The sequence below is a fragment of the Pinus tabuliformis genome, chromosome 5_1, assembly GCF_031772625.1.
Source record: "Pinus tabuliformis cultivar Carrire ecotype Pingquan chromosome 5_1, CPIR1, whole genome shotgun sequence".
Lineage (NCBI taxonomy): Eukaryota > Viridiplantae > Streptophyta > Pinopsida > Pinales > Pinaceae > Pinus > Pinus tabuliformis.
In genome coordinates this window covers 32640050-32653479 of record NC_142305.1, presented here as the reverse complement: position 1 = coordinate 32653479, position 13430 = coordinate 32640050, and positions in this window count along the sequence as shown.

Below are 13430 nucleotides of genomic sequence, written 5' to 3'. Positions count from 1 at the left end.
AAAAAGGTGGATTACTCGACCAAAACAAACACTTTAGCGAAAACAAAATACAACAAAAGCGTACGGGTTACTATTTAAGCATAGTAACGCTTGAGGTACAACCCATTACGGGGTTGCGCCAGTGGAATTCCGTCATAATCCATTAACTCGTAGGCTCCTTTTGCTAACACTCGTTTAACAATATAGGGGCCCATCCATAAAGAATTAAATTTACGTGCTCCCAATTTATCAGATTCTTGGTCGTAAAGCAAGACCAAGTCACCTTCTGAGAAGACACGGGGTTTGACATTTTTGTCGAACTGCACCTTGACTCGTTTCTTATGGGCTTCGTTAGCCAAAGCGGCATCATGACGGGTTTCATCCAATTGGATTAATTCCAAGAAACGGGCCTCTTCTTCTGAAGTTCCGGGGAGGAGATCAATTGCGAGTTTAAGAGACGAGATTTCACACTGGATTGGTAGGACTGCTTCCAGACCATACACCAGTTGGAAAGGTGTGAACCCGGTCGCATTCCTTACCGATGTTCGGTAAGCCCACAAGGCTGAGTACAGGATTATGTGCCACCTTCTTTTGTGAACCCCGATCATCCTTTGCAACATATGCTTCAAGACTTTGTTGATCGCTTCAACCTGTCCGTTGGCTTGCGGATAATACGGGGTAGAGCTGTCGTGAGATAGCCCTAGCTTGGCAGCTAATTCAACCATCATGTGATTGCGAAAATGCGATCCATGATCCGTAACTATAGCCTGTGGTAAGAAAATGGAGCACACCAACCAAGGAATTCCCCTTGGTGGAAATCCTAGTCCCTTCTCCTCTTGGGGAGATGTTGGTGTGCCCCATATGGCCACATTGTCGCTTCCACGACTGACAATTGGCCTGCCGGTCTGGCTCTTCTCAACCAATGTAGTTCAGAACACCACTATTCCTGAACAGTCGAATCAACAGCTAGACCAGACCAGAGTTGCCCACCGGCCTTCTACTTCATCTAATTCTTTCTCTCCTCCTTCCTCTTCGCTTGACGGAATTGGTAAAACAAAAAACAAAGTTCCTAAGGAGAAGAAGGAAAAGAAGAAGAAAGAGAAGAAGAAGAAGGAGCCAAAAGCGACTGGGAGCAAACAAGTGTCGTCTGACAAAAATCCACACACAGCACTGACTAGGCCTAAATCGCCATGTGTCATATGCAAGGGAGACCACTTCCACAGAGATTGTCCCTGCATCCTTCAGATACTAAGGGACTGGTCCCCCCGTTTGCACAATTCGGTGGCGTCAACCTCTGATAGCCATGTTGACAGCACACCGTCAACTAGTGAAAGTGAAGTCACAGGACAGAGAGGGAAAGCTAGATTTCCCTGCAAACTGTGTGAAGGCAACCATGCCATCCACTGTTGTCCCTTCTTAGACGAGGCTAAAAGAGTTTTGGAAGATCGCCCGATTTTACGAGCGCAACTTCCTCATGGATATCAAAAACTCCTGCCAAGTCCTTCACCAGTTCAGAACCCGGCTGGCCCGCTCAGGTGGTCAGCCGAAGCATCTATCATTGAGGATGAACAGTCTGAATCCATACCTGACGAAAGTCAAAAAGAAAACGGCAGTTGTTTCACCTGTGTTATCTAATGTAGGCATTGCCTCGGCCCATTTGGTAAAATAGTCAACGGCGACTATAATATACCCATGCCCCCCGGTCGAGATGGGGTTACATGTCATGAAATCGATGCCCCATTTGGCAAAAGGCCCAACAGTAACTATCAGCTGTAAAGGTGCGGGTGGTCTTCTAGTTTTGCTATCAAAAATTTGACAAGCATGGCAACTTCTGACTGCGGTTATGCAATCTTTGAACATGGTTGGCCAGAAGTATCCTGCTCGTAAGATTTTCTGTGCTGTAGCATATCCAGATTGATTCCCCCCACACGTGCCTGAATGACACTCATTCAGGGCTTTTTCGGCCTCCTCATGGGTGAGGCACCTTCTCAGAACTGTATCGACACCACGACGGTAAAGCGTATCACCGAAGATCACGTAGTCTTTTCCTTGGTATCGGATACGTTTTTGTTCTGAGTGAGAGGTGTTAGACCTGAATTTTTGGGTTTGGAGATAAACGATTATATCTCCATACCACTCATCGCTTGTGGATATCAGAAACAAACTTTCGTCCACGATTGATTCTTCGGATGTTTCATCGTTGGACACGATGGGAGATCGCACAATAATTCCGCGAAAACTAAAGCTTTCTTCGATTTGGATTTTACAAATTCCAGATCAAACTCTTGAAGGATTTCTATCCATTTTGAATATTTTCCCCCCAACAATTGTCGTGACAATATATAAGTCATGGGGTTGCAATCAGACAAAATGGTAGTTTTCCGAAAGAGGACATAATGTCGAAATCTTTGTATCGCTTGAACAACAGTGAGTGCTAGCTTTTCAACGTAAGAATATTTTCTTTATGTATCATTCAAGTTTTTACTTAAATAATATATAGGATGTTCAATTCCATCGACTTCTTGAACTAAAACCATCGCAATGGTTGTATTCGCTGTAGCCAGATACAGGTTAAAATCTCTTTGATAGTCCGGAGCATACATTAATGATGCTCTTACTAGAGACTCTTTCAGAGCGTCAAAAGAAGATTGCGCCACCTGATCCCAGACAAAAGGTACATCCTTTTTCAAAAGACGAGTATAACCTTTAGCAAGTTCTGCGTAATTTGGAATGAACCTCCTCAGAAGGTTTGCTTTCCCTTGGAGTTTCTGAATCTGAAGCAAATTTGAAGGTGGAGGCAAATTGATGATTGCCTGAACCTTGCAAGGGTCGAGACGAATCCCGTCCTCGGAGATTACAAAGCCAAGTAAACGACCAGAGCTGACGCAAAATACACATTTGTGTGGATTGAGTCGTATCTTGCATTGTCAGCAACGTAGAAATATCGCTCTTAAATGCTGCGGATGATCAGTCCACTTTCGCGAATGAGCCGGAAGGTCATCGAGGTATGGTTGAACGATTTTCTTGATATCATGGAAGGCATAATTCATTGCCCTCTGAAACGTCGCCCCAACGTTCTTTAAACCAAAGGGTAATTTTCGATATGCGAATGTGCCCCACGGACAAATGAATGCAGTCTTTGACTGGTCCTGTGGGAGGATATTTATTTGATTATACCCAGAGAATCCATCCATAAATGAAAAGATTTCACATCCGGCGCATTCATCAATTATCTTGTCGATGAAGGGTGTAGGGTAGTTGTCTTTTGGACAAGCTTGATTTACATCCCTATAATCGACGCACACTCTAATCGTTCCTTGTTTTTTCATAACAGGGACAATATTCGATACCCAATCGGTTAGAGGAACTGGGTAGATGAAACCAGCATGGAGAAGTTTTTCAACTTCTGCCTTAATTGCAGCGGCTTTCTTGGGGTGCACCTGCTGAAGCCGTTGTCTTACTGGTTTGACATCAGGATACATCTTAATTTCATGTTCAATGATACTCGAGTCGATGCTTGGCATTTCATCATATGACTAAGCAAAGACATCTCTGAATTCGCGGAAAAAAGCGTTATATATTTCAAGTTCTGAAGGAGAACAACATTTGCCAACATAAATATTCTCTACCACATTTGCTTTGTTTGAGATACTTATTGCTATAGTCTCTTCAATATTGGATAGGTTCCTCTCGGAATCCACCGTATTTACAGTATTTGATAGGAATTCAAAGACTGAAAGATGATAAAGGTCATCCTGAGTATCTTCTTCACAATCCGGAAGAAGGGAACGATGGTGGCTATCATTCCATGGTGCCCCCTCAATCAACATTGATTGTAGAATTCCTTCATCGGTTCCATGCACTCGCGACCAAGGATCTAAAGGTGTACCATATTCTCTAGACCTATCTACCCAAATGCTTGATGAGCGTTGATTTGGGTTCGCCTCCCATGGCAGAAAGATTGATTGCTACAAAATTTCTATTGGGCTTGGGGGCAAAACCATTGCATGATCCATGTCTATATCTTCTTTTGAGATCTTCGTGGAAGATATCATATTGCAGGCTCCTACCAACGCTGCTTCTCCTATATAGATTGGAGGTGGAAGTGCGAAAGTTCCCATTAATGTGGGGTCTTTTAGTAGGCCTACTCCGATATTTTGAAGCGAATGGTTGCTTTCATGGATCATAGGAATGCTTCCTGTAACTTGTGAACCATTAGGGAGGAAGTTTTGTTGGTCGACGATTGTAATCCCCCCTTGAAAGGGGAATGCAATCTTTCTAAAATAGGTCGACACAACAGCTGCCATGGCGTAGATCCATGGTCTTCCTAGTAGGATGTTGTAATCAAGATTCCCATCGATGACTTCAACATCTATTTCTACCGTTTTTCCCCCTAGTTCAACCTTCAAGTTATTTAGGATACCATATGGGGTATATGTCCTTCCGTCGAATGCTTTTAATGTTGTCGAAGATCGCGACAAGGTTGGAGATCCTAAAGTTTTCCAGCAACTCATCGACATAATACATGTAGATGCCCCCTCATCAATAATTGTTCGGTGAACAGTTTTGTTGAGGGCTTTCACGAAAGCTAGCTGAGCTGGTAACTGAGGATCATATCCTTTGTGGTCAAAGGATACAATATTGGAATCCTTAGGATCAACCCCACCAATGGCTGATAACAAAGCCTGCCTTTGGGATGGGCAATTTTGTAGTACTTCAAGAGTCGACATAGCGGATGGCGATTGGGCCAAATCTTCCACTATGTTATAATGCTGCGTTGCTCTGGCGCGAGGATTAAATGTCGACTTATGTACTACTCCCTTCGGCGGTTTTATTGTTAATTCAGGAATGATGGGCGGTACAACTTCTGTCGAAGTTGTTGTTGAACTGCTTGGTTGATCTTTATCCTTGCCGTTTGACAGCTGCGGATTCCCGTAATCTTTGTTCCTTGTCGAAATCAAAGCATCATTTTGCTGTTTTGAAACCGACAACATAAGCACTTGCGATGGGGAAGCATTTCCACTATCAACCAAATTTTGTCCTGGATTTGGAAACGGATCAGTTAACACAGCTGAGGTTTGCGAACTTTTGAAGAATTTCTTCAGCTCAGCTTTGTATGGACATTCGCTTGTCCAATGACGCTCGTCACATATCTGACACCCTGTGGTAGGGGGTTTCCTATTTCCAGGAGGGTTTGAAGAAGTTTTTTTAGGGGATGACTCACCTTGTTTCTTCTTCTTCCCTTTGTTTTGCTTTTTCTCGCTTCCTGGTTGTTTGGTTTCTTTGCCCTTATCTACTGATATGGCATTTACTTCCGAAGCAAGAATTTCATCTTTTGCATTTTGATCTGAAATCTTACGAGCTTTCTTGGACGAAGCCTTTGTCGATTTCATGTTTGTCGTGCCAATCACGCCATCGCCGGCATGAGAGTCATTATTTGATTTAGGTGGAGGAGGAATTGAGAATTCCGGTCTAGGGGCGTCAGGTATTTTGTCGTAGAGCGTGCCAGACTGAGTTTAGACTAAGTCTAGGTATTGTGCATGAGCAATAACTTGCTCTTCCGTTACGACTCCCCCCTTGGCCACATCTTCCGTTATGGCAGGAAGTAACGACTTGATAAACCATTCAGCTAATAGCTGATCGGGAACGTATGTTTTGACCATCCTACGACGACGATGCCACTCATGTATATGATCGGATATATGAGTGGCCGTTGTCTGTTTGAAGTTGGTTAAGATTTCCGTTCCTGTTTCATACCTTATCGGTAATTGAAAATGGGTTAAGAATGTTGTGGCTAAGGTGCTGAAATTGTCGAACGAAGCTCTAGGTAATTCAATATACCATTTAGCCGCTGGACCCGTTAACGTCCTCTGAAAGAGGCGAAGCCTTATCGAATCATCATTTAAGGTGTTTGATGAACACCATAGATGAAAGGTCATCACGTGATTCGATGGATCTTCACCCGGATTTCCATTAAATTTAGGAATGTCTGAAGGAAGTTTGTGAGGAATCGCTGGCCACCAAGGGGCGTAAGCAATTGGATCGTTTGTTAACCGGTGTAAATCGGGTAACTCTAAAGTTGCCACGAATGGTAACTGTTGATTCAGGTTAGGTGAAGCATACCCAGGATACGATGGGATCGCCTGAGCAGTTGGCCTTTGCATACCAGCATAATGTAATTGATGTTGGTATGACTGATACGGTTGGTGGACATGACCACTGTAAAGCGGTTGATTTTGACCATTTTGAATGTACGGTTGTCCACTGTTCGCAAAGATCTGCTGCTCAGAACCTTGGTATACTTGCTGGAATTGTGGTTGTTGATATTGCACCAGCCATGGTTGCGAAGCCATGTTCTGTTGCGCTATACTAACCGTTGGACCAAGGTGTGGGGTAATTGTACCCGTTTGGACCTGTGTCGCCCCACCAGTAGGCGATTGTGGTTGAGTCATAGGGTCATGGGGCTGTTGCATTACAGCCTGAGAAATCTGAGGTTGACATACAACAGGCAACATTTGAACTTGCGACACTGTCACAATAACCGGTGTGGTCGGGATGTTCGACATAGGTACACATTGTTGCATAGAATACACAACCCTTGGTTTTTGAGGTAGTATAGGTACCCAACCACTTGATGTAACTCCAGTATAACCTGAATACTGTTGTGAACTCCCGTATGGGTACCCTCCCGGAGGGGGTAATGAAAGGGCATACTGCCCCCCATACGGTGGCAATCCGGAACTCAAGGGGATTGTTTGTCCTTGGGGACTGGATTGCCCAAATTGACCTCCAAATGGATCAATTTGGCGAGTCTCAACATAAGAGTTGCCGGATATTATTCTGGAGGAACAAACTGGAATAGACCACACTGTCGAAATAGTCCCTGGGTGGACTCCTTATAGCGGTTGTGAGCTAGTCAGGACAGATGGTATGCCGGCAAACATTGTCGGAGTGAGGGCAGGGAGTTCTGTTGTCGCTGTGTCATTCGACACAGTCCTAGATGTTGACGGTTGTTCAGACATTTTGAGTCTATCCAAGAGATTACCTAGCGATTCTACAGGAACTTCCACTGGTGGTAGACTAACTTCTGATGTCGAAGGGAATAGAGTGACCCCGACTCCAAAATGTGTTGGAGTACTTGCTTGCGGATCTTCTACAATTTCCTCTATCGCAATCAAACCAGGTGGAAGGGGAAGACCGTCAGGTCCGTAAAATATTTCTGGTGCCGAAGAAGGGATTGAATCAACAGGGACAAATTTTTGAAGAACAAGACTCTCGAAACCGGTTATAGATGGAACTGGTTCAGTAACACAAGTGTTTGTTCTCATACTAGGATCAATATCACTATCCCTCTGTGGCCGTTGAACTTCTTCTATAGAGGCAGGGTTTCCAGAAATGTTTGGAGTAACCGGAATCTCAGATGTTGTTGGAACACTTGTTCTATCTTTGATAGGAGATTTCGAACCAGTTAAATGAGTTCGCTTTGTCCGTACTGTTTTCGATTCCGGAGACAAAGACGGTTGACTCGTAAGCCTCCGCGAACGAAGGGGTTTCAATTGAGTTTCTTCCACGATTACGGATTACTCGATCAACCAAAATACAAAATGGGAAAGTGTGTTTCCGAATTAAATGAAATTTTTAGACGCTTTTAGACACAACTTGCTTTTTCACTTTTAAAGAGTCGAGAAAAAGATAAAGATGACTCTAGTCTCCTTCGATGTTTTAACGAGCCCGAAGTGACAAATGCTCGGATGGACTTTTTCCGTTATAGAGTCTGAAAAAGGCCAAAAGGAACTGCTCTGGAGTTCTAGGTAGAGGGTGTGCCAAACTTTTCGCAAAACCGCTGAATACTTTTTAAGGTACGGGTCGATCTTCCTGAATGCTGTGTTCAGTGCATTGCGATCAGTAGGGCGGCCGACACTGCTTCCTAAGGATAAAGGTTTTATGCCTATAGGGGTCTCCCAATATATACTCGACGGTACATGGGAGCACAATCCGTACTGGCGCTATCGTCCCTCAGGAGGAATCACCCACCATCAACGAGATCGACAGTCACCAGGCTTTACGACGCCGGAACACGTCTCTAGCCTAGACCTCTATGTTGTGCGTTAAGTTACAAAGCGTTGTTAAGTTCATTCAATTTATTTTAGGTTGATCTTTTTAGAAGTTTGCCTTTTGAGGTTCACCACGAGATGTATGATACAATTCCTAAATGCAGTCTAAAGAGGATAAGCAAGCTTTTTATATATTTTCAACCATGAAAATCCTAGCTACAAAGGGAAAAGAAAGACACCATCTTTTCTCAAAGAGCAATTAGCACACTCTAATGCACTTTTCCTAAATCAAGCATGCAAACTATCAAGATGCAAAAGCACAATGCAGGTGTTTGTTTTCCGCTTTCTTAATATTGATGCCTAAAAAGAAAGCTTTTTGTACAACTTTGAATTTGATTTTAAATGAAAAATACAAACAAGTTTACTTTTTCGAAATCAGAAAGGGTAGAAGAGATTACAATACTTAACGATTTTCGAAATGAATACTTGTTTTGACACTCAAAAGAGACAAACTCAAACCAAAAGCAAAAGTAAATGTATAATCAACTGTAAACAGCCAATGAACTCTCTCCTAAGATCACAATCAACAGATCTGAATCAAGGGCTACAGGATGATTATTTCACTCTTGGAAAGGAAAACTGTAAATGATGCCACAAACACATAAAAACACTCACAATCTTTTTGTACAAAAGGAGGTGGAATTTAAGCAGAGAAAAGGAGTTATCAGACAGGTACCTATGCTGGTTACAGGCTGCAAAAATCAGAGATCAAAACAAGGCAAAACAGAGCAGAGAACCCCAGTTGCACAAGGCCTAACTGGATCAACGCACCCTCAACACAGGGGTTTTGACATTCAGCGCAGGTAGCCTTCACGGGACCTGCGTTGAAATGCAGAACCTCTTCACAGGGTCTGCGCTGAAGGAGAAACGAGAGTTTCTCACTGGGTTCTGGGTCACAGTTTGCTATTTAATCTACAGTTTTAGCCCAAATCAAAGCAACAAGCAAGGTACAATCAAAGGGATGCTTTGAGGAAGGGCTAAGATCTATCACAAAGGATCATCAAATCATTTGTGAGTCCATTGTTCAGATCATAGACAAATCCAGTGATTGGATCAAAGCAGCAGCTGTCTACTTTGAATCTGAGAATAACAGATGCAGTTCGATTGTTGCTGTTGAGTGTATGAAACAAACAATGATAGAGAAACAAATAAAATGACTAACAGATCTCCCCAGCAGAGTCGCCAATTTGTTGTGGGGAAAAATGCCTATGCAGGACGATCCTATCCACCTAAGGTGTGACAGTGCCTTAGCAACAAACAGAGACAACTATTCTAGTATTCTTCCTTTATGAATTAAGAATGAAGAGAGATGGATGGACTAACCGGTGTCTTCCGTTTGTCCCTTGATCCGGTTTCTCTTCTCTTTGGGAGTTCCCAGCTACTTGCCTTCTCGCTCGCCCAGCTTCAACAGGTTTATGCAAGATCACAAGAAGAGAACACTACACAAAGACATAGATTCATATTCATAACTAGTTCAGGATTAGAAATAAACTAAACATACTAATGCAATCATACATCAAAGATACATCAGTATATAGGAGAAACCAAGATAGCTTTATTGATGAATAACAAGGTTCAGGAAGAGATACAACCCAGAGGGCTCCAATCCAGCATCTCCTTCCCAGCAAATGAAATTCCTATCTTCACCTTCCCTCAAAGCATTAAGCACCCAATGATTCCAATCTCAAACCAACAACAATTCTTTACAATAACAAAATTCCAGCCCCTAGATCTCATGGAGGAGAGATCCATGTATAGATGTTTGGAGAGAGGATGAGTCAGCTTGAGATCTGACTAGTGTCCTCTCCCTCTGTCAGTTCTTGCTTCCACTTGGAGGTTCTTGCTTCCACTTGGAGATTGAGAACCTCTTACTCATCACTAGTCGAATTCACTGAGGCAAGTGTCATTGAGGAAGATTCTGGAAGCTTCCAGGGTCTTGACACCTTGCTGAATGAACTTGCCATTTGTCAATTCCCGCTCAGCGCACCCTGGTAGTGCTTCTACCTGCGTTGCAGTGCAGGTAGCCATTGCAGACTTTGCATTTCAGCGCAGACAGCTAGTGGAGCCTCTGAATTGATCTTGAATTGACTTGTTTTTGAGCAGTTTCTGGTGGAGAAATTCTATGAATTGCTGTGGTTTGTTAGCCTTGTTCCTCTAGGGGTAGGAACAACATGTTTAGGGACTTTGGATCCCTTAGATTATGTACATTTCATGCTTATAGCTGTAAGGCACAAAAATGTCTATAACAGTATTACAGGGAAGGATCTCAGCCGAGTAAAGACGGCAAGATCATCATCCGAGATGTCGCTGACAGGTCCCTTAGGTCCATCCTATTTACTTTTGGTAGGATGGCTGGGAGCGCGTCTCTTCATGTAGCCAACAGATCCTATATGTAGCATGCCTTGGAATGCCTTCAACCAAAAATATTTAACTGGTGTGATACAATACTTCTTGTGATGAAGAGTCAGTTGACCAAGATAAAGGACGGGAGGTTGAAGAACTTTGGGTTCGGTTCTATTTTGACCGCCTTTGCCTTGGAGAAGATACCATTGATGCAGCCGCAGTACATTGCACTCGACATACCTCCTCCTACTAAACCATGTATGCAGAGATGGGTTGACCATATGTCTAGGCATGCTTGTCAATCTTAGATTTCGTTTTCTGATACCTTCTTCAGGTGGTTTGATCGGCAGGAGATGGCTTATGCCAAGTATCCATATGCTGGCATGGACTTCCGGGGTGATCTGGATTTAGTACTGCCGGATGGCGAGCAGTGGGGTGCTATTGGTAAAATCTTTGACCATATCAAAGTTTCCTGTTTTTATTTATAATGTCCTTGTGCTTTATTCTATCAAGACTTTTAATCAAAATCATGTGTACATGCAGATGTTGGTCTTGTTCGTCCAGTAGTTCGCCAGAGAGTGCCAGCCGCTGCCCTAGCAGGAGAGGCTGCCGGGAGGGTTATTCTTCATGACCTTGATGTGGCCAAGACTCTCACAGCTGTGTAGGAGCAGGTTGAGATCCTTACTCTCGGTATTCCAGATGTGAGGATCGACGAGCTACCTTTGCAGTTACAGCGACATACTACTGGTGTGCCTAGACGATGGACTCATCTCTTGCGCATGATCGCACAGGCTGTGACTTGCTATCACGAGCATCATTATACTAGGGTGCCCCCTAGCATTTTGAGTTTTGGGTCATGTGACCGATTTTGTCTTGGTTACAGAACATTATATGTAAACCATAAACAGCTATATATATATTTTGATTTTCGGGTTTTATTCTGGTTGAGCTATATGATCCACATGTAAAACATTGATGATGTGTTTCTTTTTACAAATGTTGCAAATGTCTATCTAACACATAGTTTGGTAATGAGTCGGTTAATGTGTTTAAGTTTCTGGAAATATGTTGGTATTGAATAAGATCAAATTATCTCTCCAAAACCTTAACCCTTAGGAACATGCGATAAATAGCTGGGTTTCGGACAGAATATATACCATTCAGTTGTAGTATTACGAGTTGTGAGTCTAGCCTGACGATTAGTCGGCGTATACCATGGGTGATGGCATCAGAGAGAAGTTCTATCAACGCGCTATACTCAACGATGTTATTCGTTGATTGACCAATACATACATCTCTGAAACTTACTAACTCACTGCTTGGATCAAAAATGGCCCAGGCTGCGGAAGACAGGTTCCGCGAACTACAACTCGCTCCGTCGGCATATCCAACACATGTCTCCAAAAGGTTTGACATATGAAATAAATGTAAAAAGGTGGATTACTCGACCAAAACGAACACTTTAGCGAAAACAAAATACAACAAAAGCATATTGGTTACTATTTAAGCATAGTAACGCTTGAGGTACAACCCTTTACGAGGTTGCGCCAGTGGAATTCCGTCATAATCCATTAACTCGTAGGCTCCTTTTGCCAACACCCGTTTAACAATATAGGGGCCCATCCATAAAGACTTAAATTTACTTGCTCCCAATTTATCGGATTCTTGGTCGTAAAGCAAGACCAAGTCACCTTCTGAGAAGACACGGGGTTTGACATTTTTGTCGAACTGCGCCTTGACTCGTTTCTTATGGGCTTCATTAGTGAAAGCGGCATCACAATAGGTTTCATCCAATTGGATTAATTCCAAGAAACGAGCCTCTTCTTCTGAAGTTCCGGGGAGGAGATCGATTGCGAGTTTAAGAGACGAGATTTCGCACTGGACTGGTAAGACTGCTTCCAGGCCATATACCAGTTGGAAGGGTGTGAACCCGGTTGCATTCCTTACCGATGTTCGGTAAGCCCACAAGGCTGAGTACAGGATTAGGTGCCACCTTCTTTTGTGAACTCCGATCATCCTTTGCAACATACGCTTCAGGACCTTGTTGATCGCTTCAACTTGTCCGTTGGCTTGCGGATAATATGGAGTAGAGCTATCGTGAGACAATCCTAGCTTGGCAGCTAATTCAAGCATCATGTGATTGCGAAAATGCGATCCATGATCCATGACTATAGCCTGTGGTATGCCGAATCTGGCGACTACATGATTGAAAAAGAAAAGCGCAGCTGTTTCACCAATGTTATCTAATGTAGGCATCGCCTCGGCCCATTTGGTAAAATAGTCAACTGCGACTATGATATACCCATGCCCCCCGGTCGAGGTGGGGTTACATGTCATGAAATCGATGCCCCATTTGGCAAACGGCCCAACAGCAACTATTGGCTGCAGAGGTGCGGGTGGTCTTCTGGTTTTGCTATCAAAAATTTGACAAGCATGGCAACATCTGACTGCTGTTATGCAATCTTTGAACATTGTTGGCCAGAAGTATCCTGCTCATAAGATTTTTTGTGCTATAGCATATCCATATTGATGCCCCCCACAAGCTCCTGAATGACACTCATTCAGGGCTTTCTCGGCCTCCTCATGGGTGAGGCACCTTCTCAGAACTGTATCAATACCACGACGGTAAAGTGTATCACCGATGATCATGTAGTCTTTTGCTTGGTATCGTATACGTTTCTGTTCGAAGTGAGAGGTGTTAGGCCTAAACTTTTGGGTTTTGAGATAAATTATTATATCTCCATACCACTCATTGCTTGTAGATATCAGAAACAGATTCTCATCCACGATTGATTCTTCGGATGTTTCATCGTTGGACAACGATGGGAGATCGCATAATAATTCTGCAAAAACTAGAGCTTTCTTTGATTTGGATTTTACGAATTCCAGATCAAACTCTTGAAGGATTGCTATCCATTTTGAATATTTTCCCCCCAGCAACTGTCGCGACAATATATAAGTCATGGGGTTGCAATCTGACAGAATGGTAGTTTT